The following is a 12472-nucleotide window of genomic DNA, read 5'->3' as shown; positions in this document are numbered from 1 at the left end:
ACTAAAAATCGACTCGTTTTCACATCCAGGTGCTGTCTGCCGGACTATCAGATTCGTCCGGTGGTGAAGCTGGCACCCAAGTTTGCGGTTTCTTGGAATTCCTCTGACTCGAAATCGCTTAGGTCTTCGTCAAAACACTCGGTTTCTTCCGAGATGGTTGGATGTAGTGATGCTGGTCGACCGTCTCTTATTACGGTCTCTAAACTAAAAATCGACTCGTTTTCACATCCAGGTGCTGTCTGCCGGACCATCAGATTCGTCCGGTGGTGAAGCTGGCACCCAAGTTTGCCGTTTCTTGGAATTCCTCCGACTCGAAATCGCTTAGGTCTTCGTCAAAACACTCGGTTTCTTCCGAGATGGTTGAATGTAGTGATGCTGGTCGACCGTCCCTTATTACGGTCTCTAAACTAAAAATCGACTCGTTTTCACATCCAGGTGCTGTCTGTCGGACCATCAGATTCGTCTGGTGGTGAAGCTGGCACCCAAGTTTGCCGTTTCTTGGAATTCCTCCGACTCGAAATCGCTTAGGTCTTCGTCAAAACACTCGGTTTCTTCCGAGATGGTTGTGTAGTGATGCTGGTAGTGATGCTGGTCGACCGTCCCTTATTACGGTCTCTAAACTAAAAATCGACTCGTTTTCACATCCAGGTGCTGTCTGCCGGACCGTCAGATTCGTCCGGTGGTGAAGCTGGCACCCAAGTTTGCCGTTTCTTGGAATTCCTCCGACTCGAAATCGCTTAGGTCTTCTTCAAAACACTCGGTTTCTTCCGAGATGGTTGAATGTAGTGATGCTGGTCGACCGTCCCTTATTACGGTCTCTAAACTAAAAATCGACTCGTTTTCACATCCAGGTGCTATCTGCCGGACCATCAGATTCGTCCGGTTGTGAAGCTGGCACCCAAGTTTGCCGTTTCTTGGAATTCCTCCGACTCAGTTTTGTATAAAATTTATTTATATAATTGTTGATACATATAGTGTCCTAGTTTCCCGCAAAGTGGGAGAATTGGAACTCTCCTGTTTATATTATGACTGGTTTGTTAAAGCATTTATATAGGTAAACTGGGTCAATTCTAGTCATTTGATCAATTATATCCCCAAAATTCATATTGAAAGAATTATTTTTTCTATTTATTTTTCATGTTGATATTTTGGTTGCGTTTGAAAGACAAAGGTCTGTAATTTGGTACCATGTATGGTTAGTTACATTGTATTTATTTATTTTTTCAACGTATTTATGCAGATATCGGTATTTTTGAAATCGGCTCTATCCATAACGCAGACATTGAAATAATTGGGAAATCCTTTGGCAAATTAGCTATGACTTCCACCCAATGGATGAATACACAATTGTGACATACACTTTTTTATCCTTTTTCGCTTGTTCAATTGTTAGAGCGAAGTCTCTGTCACAGAGTAAGAAACTGTGTCCAGTCGTAATAAACATTTGCTCAACGGTAGTGAAATACTCATTTAAAAGTAGGTGTTGCAAAACAGTAATAATCCGCCAGTTGTTGTTCTGGCCTACGCATCTGTCAGACCATAACCTGAGAATTCTTACTTGGCCTGGATTCAACTTGGGTAGTGAAACTCAACTCAAACATATTTAAGTATACGTGATGCTATTTCCGCAGCTCCACGTTTGGCAGCAGTCTCGTCCCAGAAAAACATATAAGCTATGTTTTTTCCTTGGTCATGAATAGCCAAATTGTGTGTGAGTGACGTCGGAATAAAATAAAACTTGTTGTAGGTTAACACGACGATAAGGATTGTACACAACAAGATATTTTTGCAGATTAATTTTGCATTTTCCTTATCCAGCAAGTTCCTTGTAAGCAGCGTCAGCCTTCATATGATGAATTTTGCTTTGATTTTGAATCATTTTTGTATTGATTACCAACACAAGTTAGTAGGGCAGTGCTACGATAGAGCCAGTTTTATGTCTGGGCATTTACATGGTCTTCAAATAAAAATCAAAGAGTACGCCCCAGAAGCGATTTTTGTGCATTGTCTTGCCCATCGGCTTAATCTTGTTTTGCAAAAAGTTAAAAAAAAATCAAAATGTCGATTTTTTTTTGCAACTATTAGTGGGATACCATCCTTCTTCCACAGTTCAGCAAAACGAACTTATACTCTTGCTTCTACATCGGCGAGACGTATGCCAACAATTGCGTATACACGATGGTCGTCTAATTCCAAATTAATTAGTGTGATTGTCCAAGATTGGAATAAATTAAAAGACGCTTTTGAAAATATAAAGACTTCTGAAGAGTCTGATGATAAATCAGGGCGGCTAGCTAACGGTTTGTCATGAATGATTTCGAGTTTACGTTTTTGACAATAGTTTTCAATGATTTATTTAATGTAACTGATATATTATATGATGTGCTTCAAAAAAATCCTTAGATATTAATTTTTGTATAGTTCAAATAAAAAGTCGTCAATTATTGAGTGACAAAAGAAACGATTTATTTTTTAATTAAATCTTTGACAAAGTAAGTGCAATAACTAACATTGATACTTCAGAAAGTTGTGACGTAGGACTGAGGATGGATGCCATTATAGCTAAATATAGACCCTTTAATTTTTGAGATAATAGATCACATTTTAATGGAAATGGATATTCGATTTCAGGACTGCGATAAATTAAAATTTGTATGTTTAGCCGATACAACCAAGTTCGAGACTTACCATTTGTCTTTTCCCACCGACGCTTTTGAAAATTTATTAGAATTTTATGGCAAAAGATTTAGAAAACACCAAAGACTTAAAAATGAACTTAATTTGTTATATGCAGATGAAAATTATAGAAATATTAATTTGCAAGAATTTGTTATTAAATTACAAGAAGAAAAGACCTATTCACAGAAGCACACCCCTTTTTGTCTAATTCTTATAATCCCGTCGACAAGTGTATCCGTGGAACGAAGTTTTTCGTGTTTAAAAAGATTAAAAACTTATACCCGAAACACCATTTCGCAGGATAGACTATCATCATTAACCGTCATATCTCTTCACAAAGAACTTTTAAATGAATATAAGTAAGATTTTCGCCCATAAGAGCGAAAATCCGTTTTATGACGATATTACTAATAAGTTTGCATCAATGAAGAACAGAACGAAAATACTTTTTTAAAAAATTTTATTTTTCACAAAGTATGTTTAACAGATACAATGAATACAATGGTTAAGAACAGAATGACAATTTTAATGCGCTTGGTTATATTTATAAGTTCGGTTTCGCTCGCGTCTTCGTGGGAAAACCATGCTATTTCCTCTCACATAACTAAATTACAACCTTATTTCACTGAAATCTCCATTTTGAAAAAATTTCGGTTATCATCAACAGCTAAGTCTTATGCTTGTGGAGCCACAAAAAAAACTATCTAGTTTCGGTATTTTCTGAAGGCTAAGTTGTTGGTCAGCTTTGTCTTTAGCCCTTTTCTTATAAAGTACCTAAGCCAATTATTACCACCTTAAGGAATTTGTATTTTTCATTTCAACATTTTCGACTACATCAACCTGTATTTTATAGAAAGTACTCTACAGCATGTCTTCTATCATAAAATGCATGGTATCTCTTTATTCACATTTACATTCAATCAGTGCATAAATGCTACCAGGTACAAAATGACGGGAATAAAAAGGAACATTCTTATAACAAACAAAATAAAAAGTAACATTCTTAAAAAAAAAACGAGATAAAACATACTTGTGACAAATCGAACACAATCTCATGTCTATTTCTCTTTCTGTTTGACACAAATAACAGAACCAAGAGCCAACCACAAGCGAAGATTTTTTTCAAGCAGATTTTACTTGAGGCACTTTTGTTTGTTTGACTTTTGGCTAAGCACTAAATAAAGTTCTCGTTACTTCTTGGGTTCTTGAATTTATAGCAGGTTTTCTCTGTTCTGGAGTATCCAACAAACTCATGTCTGTAAAAGACGTATTCAAATCAACATCAGGTACTTCTTTCTCCGTCCCCGTCCCTGAAGAAGCAGAAGTTAATTTTATAAGTGGCTCGTTTCACTTTCTGTGTAAGAATCATCAGCATCGACGGAAGCTTCTGAATCTGATGAGTCATTTTGTTGATTAGAGGTATCTACTTTATTTTTGCTTGTTGGTAATTTTACACCACTTGGCCATTTTTCATCTCTTGCCACGATGTTGGGTACAAAGGCAGCTTCTGGGATTGCATCGGGAGCAAAAGGATATACCTGTACTTCTAAATACCTGTACTTCTAAATCCTGAGAGTATATTGGAAGGTGTCATTGCTTTCAACCACACCTTTGAAAATATTTCTCCAAACCTTATTTTGGTTAAAGCTTTTCCAGGTTGCGTTGTTAAAAAATTTAATATTTATACACACGATGCGTTTTTTGAATATATTTTGGTCGCGTAACTTTTAAATTAATGTTGAGAATCAAAAATATAAACTCAACTGGAGTTACTTTCAATACTTTTTTTAATATAAAAAAAAATACTTGGTCACGTTTGATGTAGAAAAAAATTTCTATATATTGATTTGGTCAAATTCCGCAACATTGTTCTTCTTCTTATTATCAACTGGTAATGACTTGTACCAATCATGGTACTCTAACGGAATGTTATGGTCAGCCACAAGCTTTAAAAGACTCTTCTTTTTCTTCTCTGAGATGGGTAGCAGGCTTTTATATGACGGTTTTTTAGGCATGTCTGTGCGTCGTCCTCGCCCAAATACTCCAATAATGCGATAATCGTCATCACTATAATTATTGTATTTAAATAGTATGCGCCCTGGCTGTTTTTTTCGTATCTTATGACCTTAATTTTTAGCTAATGTAACTGTTCTCCATTATTGTGTTTAGTTTTATTTTTTATTATTTTATTAGCAAGGGCTTTTAGGTCGTAAAAGTCCTTAAAATTTAATTCTTTTACATGGTAAGCGCCACTGCGTTTTTAAGTCTCTTAGATGACGCTAGTTTAAAAACGTTAAGCAAGTCGTTCATGGTGTAAATGGACACTTTTTTTTCGCTCTCTTAATCGCGCTATGCATTGCGTCGACCTCCATGTATGAATGACCTTTATTCATGAAGTTGTGCTGGACGGCATGCAGGTGAGTATTTTGGACAACATACAATAAAAGTGCAGCAATAAATTGGTTGCGGTTTTGTCCACCACAGGTATCGGAAAATAAACTAATTTCCTTAACATTTTCAGAAATTCCATCATTAATCAAATTAAGTAATGCTGTTCCTATTTCGCAGCTGGTCCTCTGGCCATTTAGTTCACTCCAAGCATAGCAGTATGCCTCATTTGGACTTGCAGCCTCATAAATGGTTAGGTTATACGCACAGAGTTTCATGGTGTAATACAGCTGGGATATTTCAGAAAAAGAAATACTTTTTAGATCAAGTGTTGCGCTCAAAAATGTTTTATCATAGACTGTACGAACCTTATCATTACTCTCTGTAGCGTTTGCTTCATCGCGACGTTTAAGGTGTTGGTGATTTCTGCTAGGAGGACCGAAAATTAATATATTCAAACTATTGGAGTTTAAATTATATGCGACAAAAAGACTTAATACTAAGTTGTCTTAAAGCTGTTCAGCCGAAGTGTCGTAGAATCCGAACTGGAACAGGAAAAATGAAGCATTCCAGCAGAAAATATTTTTTCACAAAAGGCGATTTACAGTTGCAAGTGTATAAAATGTTTTTTCTAAAGACCCTTCATATTAGCCATGGTCCTGTAGATAGAATAATTCAGTAAATTCCACAAAATGTTTTAAACTTTCAGAGCAATAGTGTTCCTGAACTAAGCATGGAGTAAAATGCGAATTTAAGTAAGTATACATTTAAAACACTTTGTGGAATTTACAGAAAATAATTACAGATTTTTTTATTATGAAAACTTTGAAGCCTTGTTCTTATTTCATGTTTTAATTTTTTGTTCAAAATATTTAGGATTGACTTGAAGACATGTTTACATTTTTTAGTCTTATGTAAAAAATAGAGGCAATGCTTTATTTTTGTGGTATAGTGTATAGTTGGTTGGGCAATGAAAAACGTAATAATAAAACACAATTTTAATCAAAACAAACCTCTCTTTATTGTCCAGTCCTAAAGAATAAATAACACAGGGAAAATATGACTATTATCCCTTGTTCTTCTTTTCCACTTCGACATTTTTTAAGTTCCTTTGTGACGTTATCTGAAATATAAGATAAATGTTAGCAAAATACGTTGTTACCCTTACTTAGATACATACATTAACCACTCTTAGAGGACCAAGGTTTCTCACCGTAGGTGATCTCAGAGACTGAATGCACTGTGTAAACATCCGCTTCATGGTTTCAGTCTGTTCTCGTTGGAATTCTTGTTCTTTTTCTAACATTTCAGACTCCCATTGCCTTTGTTCACGGTTTGTTGTTTCTAAAATTTCTTTCTGTGAATCTACCAACTTAGTTATTGTATTATTCATAAGAATTTCTTGCTTATCAATTAATTTTTCGCTATATTCATTTAAGGCAGCTTTATAGCATTTTCTCCCTTTAAAAAATACATTTATTACTTACATTACTATGTAATATGAAATACTATATAGTACTACTCACCTTGACCATTCAAACGCCTTCTTTTGGCCGAATGAGGAGTTTCTGAGTCTGAATTTGTACTGGTGCCCTCACCGGGATCAAATTCAGTCCCATCATCAGCTTGCTCACCTAGAAGCGCTTAAAGAGAGTTGTATTATTGACTATTACTATGTACTTTACAGATTTTTCTTTGTTCACAAATAATATAATAACTATTATTAAATAAAAGTCATTCTACATATGTCAAATAGACCAATGGTTGGACTGGACCCCTATAGATTTGGATGATCTTTGGTGGGGAGCTTTCTTTTAGCGTAAGTTAAAGTTCTACCAAAGGATAAAAATATTTTTTTTTTTCAATATTTTGCAAAACTAAAAATTTTACTTTTTTTCTTTGTTTTTTAAGTTTATTTTTTTTATTTTGGAAACTGCTTTGGCTGTTAAAAAATATATGGTATGTGCGTTTTAAGGGGGGGGGGGGTACTTAAAGGTATAATATTATATAAAAAAAATTGGAAAAAAAATCCTTTGGTAGAACTTCATCTTAAGCTAAAACCTCTGGTACCTCGGTACCTCTGCTGGCGAGTACCGAACCAAGAGCGGACCACCTTAGTCCGCAGCAGTTTACACCGTTCGAACTAAATATTTGGTTCTAATATAGTACGAATCTGATATTTGGTCCGCGTACCAAGTTGTCGGTGTAAACTAGGCTATTGTCTTTATATTATGTTTTTTTGTCCTTTTGCATTTTTTTACTGGGCTATGAAGCATTATTGGTAAATAAATATACATATGTGCATTATATGCATCGATGGGTTCAATTAAATCATATAAAATTACCTCTTCTTCCGAGGGTTTTTTCTCTTTAGACATTGAAGCTTCCCTGTCATTCATGTTATTGTAAATATTTGGATGCCTTCTTTTTAAATGTTTTGTAAGATTTGCTGTATTTCCAGCAGTCTTCACTTCGCACTGACACGCCTTACATTTTCCCCCTGATCCAGTTTTTATAGAAAAATTCCAAACCTTGCTTCTTATAGGAGGCATAGTGCAAAACAAAAACAGTCTACTCTTACTCTACTATTAGAAAATAACGCTTGCTAGTTGCTAAATAAAATACGAATAGCCTAATAGGGGATTTACAGTATTTACACCAATGAACTCCATACTATGTAACTGAAATGGCCCCGTCAATCGTACAAAGTGGGGCAAATGAAAATGTAGGCAACTCGTAGTGTGGTAGTACACCCGTCCTTTTCTAGCTTGTGTATGTTTTTAATTTTCTAATGACATCTTTCATGTTAGATATCTTTTCATCTCTTCGCTTAATTTTTTGCTCCAAAGACTTTACTTTTCTTAGCAATGGTACAGTATTTGTTGTAGTTGTCTGAGTTCCATTATAAATATATTTTTTTGTATTTCCTTCATCTGAAGTAGATGACAAATCAACATCCATCGAAATTAGTATTTTCGTATGGAAAATATAATTGGTACTGCATCAGATTTTAGAAATTTTGTTGTATTGCCTGGTTTCTCCAAGTAATCTGAAGTTAAAAAATGTGCACTACAAAGTCCACTGGTTTTTGATGGAACCCAATTTTCTCTTCGAATTGCTTTGACCCATAGATTGAGAATATCTGGTCTTTTGAATGGGAACCTGTAACAACAATTGAAACATGATCATCCTTATATAAACGAAACCGTTATTCGAGGCAGATCACAAATTGTTTCTAAAACTCTAACCTCAATACAAAATTAATACGGAAATAATATTTATTTGTCAGATCCTAGTATACAAAAAAAGGACGTCATTAAATATCTCAATTATTAATATAATTTCTGTAATTGCTAAATTTGTTTAAAATCCTTGTGCTTTTTAAATTAGATTTCTTAAAGCTTAAAGGTTAAATGATAAATAAGATCAATGATTTTTTCATTTATAAATACATAATAAATGCTTCTCCTTACCTGTGGAATGAAATTCCATCTCTCTTATGATGTAAATTATTATAACTATAAGCAACACAATTAAGAACCATGTTTAAGTAATTATTTTTTATCAATATTTACTGAACTGCAAATTCATCCACACAAAAACACAAAAAAATCACGTATCTTCAAACTCAATATCAACGCCACTAAAACAATGTCAAGTACTTATGTCATGAAAAATAAAACTACACACGCACACAAATAAAGGCATTAACCAAGAGAAAAAATAATTTATTCGCCGATGATGAAAATATTACAATGACGTTCTTGCAAGTACAAGAAAGAAAAGTATATTACCACTACCACTATATATCGTTCTTTGTCTGTTGCCTCTGCCTTAATATTTAAGTGCCCTACTCACGCGGCAATTTTTATTTCAATCAGCAGGGAACAATTAGCACGACCCAACAGATTGTGTGTTGTACCAAATTGGCGCTCTCCTCTATACGATGCAATTAGCAGAACAGCAATCAGTTCAAGAGACTTCAAAGTTGTGATATTATTATGGCTCCATATTTAACAAAAAAACAAAAAGTTGCCGTTGTATTAGCAATGTCTGTAATTCCAAGTCATAATAAAAGAAGGTGGTGGGCCAAAAACTAGTTAAGGCAAAGGCAACATTTCTCTCAAATAAATTTTATGAAAATTGGATGACTTTAGAATTTTTTTTAAGAATGAGCGAGGACTGTTTTAAAGAGCTGCTGGATATGGTGTCTCCTCTCATAAAAAAGCAGAACACATTAATAAGGGACAGTGTGAGTGCTGAAGAACGCTTAATAGTGTGTTTAAGATATTTAGCAACCGGTGGAAGTTATGAAGATTTAAAATTCAGTTCAATTGTGTCTCCTCAGCTTTTATCAAAAATTATTCCAGAAACTTGTTGGGCTATCTGCAAGTATCTGAAAAGCTATTTAATGGTAAGTGAATGAAACTTCATTTTTATTGTTCATTTTTTATTAGGTATTAATATTATTATCATTATAATTATAAACTTACTTAAAAACTAAATAATCTGTAAGTTCACCATCGGGTTCACTTTGATAATCAGCATGGGTGCTGTTATTTATAGAGTTAACGGTGCCATCTGACGAGTATGGAGATGGAACATAAATGGGTTTTATAATTGTTGTATTTCCTTGTAATGGTTCAAGTGGCTGTGAATACTGGGAATATTGGGAACCAGAGGAAGATTGTAGGTGGCTTGATTGGTGGAATGACTTAGGAAATGTAGTATCATGGGAAGATTGTGTATGTACCTTTTAGTAGTATCCTTTGGGAAATATTTTTGGACTGGTTTAAGGAAATGGAAGATTCCTCACACAACTTTCCAAGTTTTGCATAGAAAATGGTATCAGAAATTAGTTTTTGAGCAATCACTTGCTGCATTTTAGGCACATCTTTTAATTGAACTCCAATGGATTTTCCGATGACAACCCACTCGTCTTTGGCACTCAGCAATTGATTTGCTTTTTCAATTATTTCTTCTTGTTTCTTTTTAATAGTTTTACGCTGTCTTTTTGATGGTGCACTATGTATGTATTGAATGAATAAAACACGAATGCAGATCAGATCTGATTGATTAAACTTCATACATTTTGTCATTTAGTTTCGAAACTAAACCTTGATCAATTTTAAAATCAAAGCAATTGCTTTGTTTCAACATATTTTTCGTATGCATGATCCCACTTAGAGTTTTTGTAGATAATCGATATCTAATTTTTGTTTTGTTTAAATTGATCTGTGAAAAGTTTCTTTCCACTGTTGCGCTCAAATGTGGTAAACATAACAACTGAAATACAAAATCGCAAATATTTGGAAATAAGAGTGAATCATCACCTTTTAATTTACTAATTTTTACTCAAAATTCTAAAATAGTATCGTCTTGATATTTACTTATTAAATCAATGTTTTGCATTTCACCCCACTCTCGATCGACGTACAATAAATGCTTTTATTGTCAAAAAATTTTACAATTTGTAGACAAAGGTAAAGTAAACAAACAAAGTAAACAAACAAACAAAAGAGAATACAAAACACTATACAAATAACATTGTCAGTCCTATTTATAAATGTTTACAATGTCAAAGAATAAAAAAAATAAAAATAAGATTCAAAAATATTTAATTTTTAATTAGTCCCAGTGAATAGCTAATAACTCTCTTGAAAATGTGGTCAAATTGAGTGGCACAACACGTACCCCAGAATGGAAGGGCATATCTGAGATGCGACTCAAAAAGTGCATGATAAACAGTTCTAGCCACTGACAAGTTAAGCTCCTTAGAAACAGATCTTAATGCATGTCCCATTTCAGAGAATTATCTACAATAAGCCCTAAGAATTTTACAGATTTTACGACGTCAATGGTAGTGTTGTTAAGTACAAAAGGTCGTCGTCGTTTAGTCTTTCTGGTTGTACCAAACTAGGAAACAGTATGACCAAAGGTGCAATAGAATTGTGTTTTTTAGTATAACTGACTTGGGATCTAGTAAGTTCAATTGTTTGAAGACTTTCTGTGAAGGATCTTTAAAATTGAATCGTTTTATAATTTGAGCACAACCTTCGATTAAAAATTCTAAGCAGTGTTTCGAAAATTTAATAATTCTTCATTATTTAAGTTGTGCATGTTGTTTTGAATTTTACCCTGTAGGACTGCCCCTAGATAAATATTTTCTATTTGCAAAAAGTCGCGCGGATTTTGGAACTCAATATTTTCGGTAGCAGTTGAGTCAATATGTTCTTGTTTCATATAGCAACGTAACAGATTTTTTAGAATACTCGTAGTTTCTACTCGTAGATGAAGAATATGTATTTTTACTTTTTTCTGATTGCATCTCTAGAGTTAAGCTGTTAAAAAATGGTAAAAAGTAATCTAAAAACTCTAAATATAATTGAAAAGATGGGTCTCTAAGTCTAGTGAGAATTTTCTCAGCAGCTTAATACTTTCTCAAAGTTATATTTCTCAGTAACATTACAGTAGACTCGCGATATAGAGAACTAATTAATCCAAAGCCAGTTCACTGGATCGATTTGTTCACTATATGGAATATTTCAAAAATTCACTAAAACAACAGTTGTCATTAGTAAACGAACTTTATTAACTATGAAAAAAAAACGTTATAAGTATAATGTACTAATAAAAAAGTAGTTTATTCTTTTTTATCGAAAAATGAGGTAATTTTTGTTTGTGTTTTTTGTCTCATAAACCCTTTTTGGGCCATTTCATTTCTTATGTTTTGTAAAACGAGTAGACTGGAGTATTCCACTTCATTTTCTTCGATTTGATCGCAGATTCAGTTGTCACACGTTCTCTTATTACTTCAACTTCTCCCCGTTCTTGATCTTGACAATTTTCATCGCTTTCGCTGTGGTCTTCAGATTCTTTATCCGACAAAATATCTTTATTCCAGTCATCTACATCCATGGTGTGAATGTTGACTTCAGGATTGAAAGCTTGTAGTAAATCAACAATTTCTGATCTTACTGTATCTATTTCTTCATTCATTATTCGACTTCTTAGAACACTTAAAGGAATTTCTTCTTCATCATCATCTTCGTTGGCTAATGGCGAAAGTAGATTGTGCCAACATTTTTCTATAACTTCAGGCTTTAAATTTGTCCATGCCAGGGCTAAATTTACAATGGCGTCTTTTAAAGAAAGAGTTTTCAGAGTTTCTCCTATATCCTTATCGATACCAATAATCTGCGACAACAATTTTTTGTGATAAAACAGTTTTGTTAAACGAATCGCATTTTGATCCATTGGTTGTATCAATGGAGTACCGTTATGTGGCATGTAAAGAGTAAAAATCGAACCATCATCACTTTTTAGTTCCTCACGGGGTGGATGACTTGATGCGTTGTCTAACAAAAGGGCGGCTTTAACTTGCAGATTTTGACTACGTAGGAAC

This window comes from Sitophilus oryzae, unplaced genomic scaffold, assembly GCF_002938485.1.
Source record: "Sitophilus oryzae breed Bouriz unplaced genomic scaffold, Soryzae_2.0 scaffold_41_pilon_pilon, whole genome shotgun sequence".
Taxonomy (NCBI): domain Eukaryota; kingdom Metazoa; phylum Arthropoda; class Insecta; order Coleoptera; family Curculionidae; genus Sitophilus; species Sitophilus oryzae.
Note: the sequence above shows the minus strand (reverse complement) of the source record.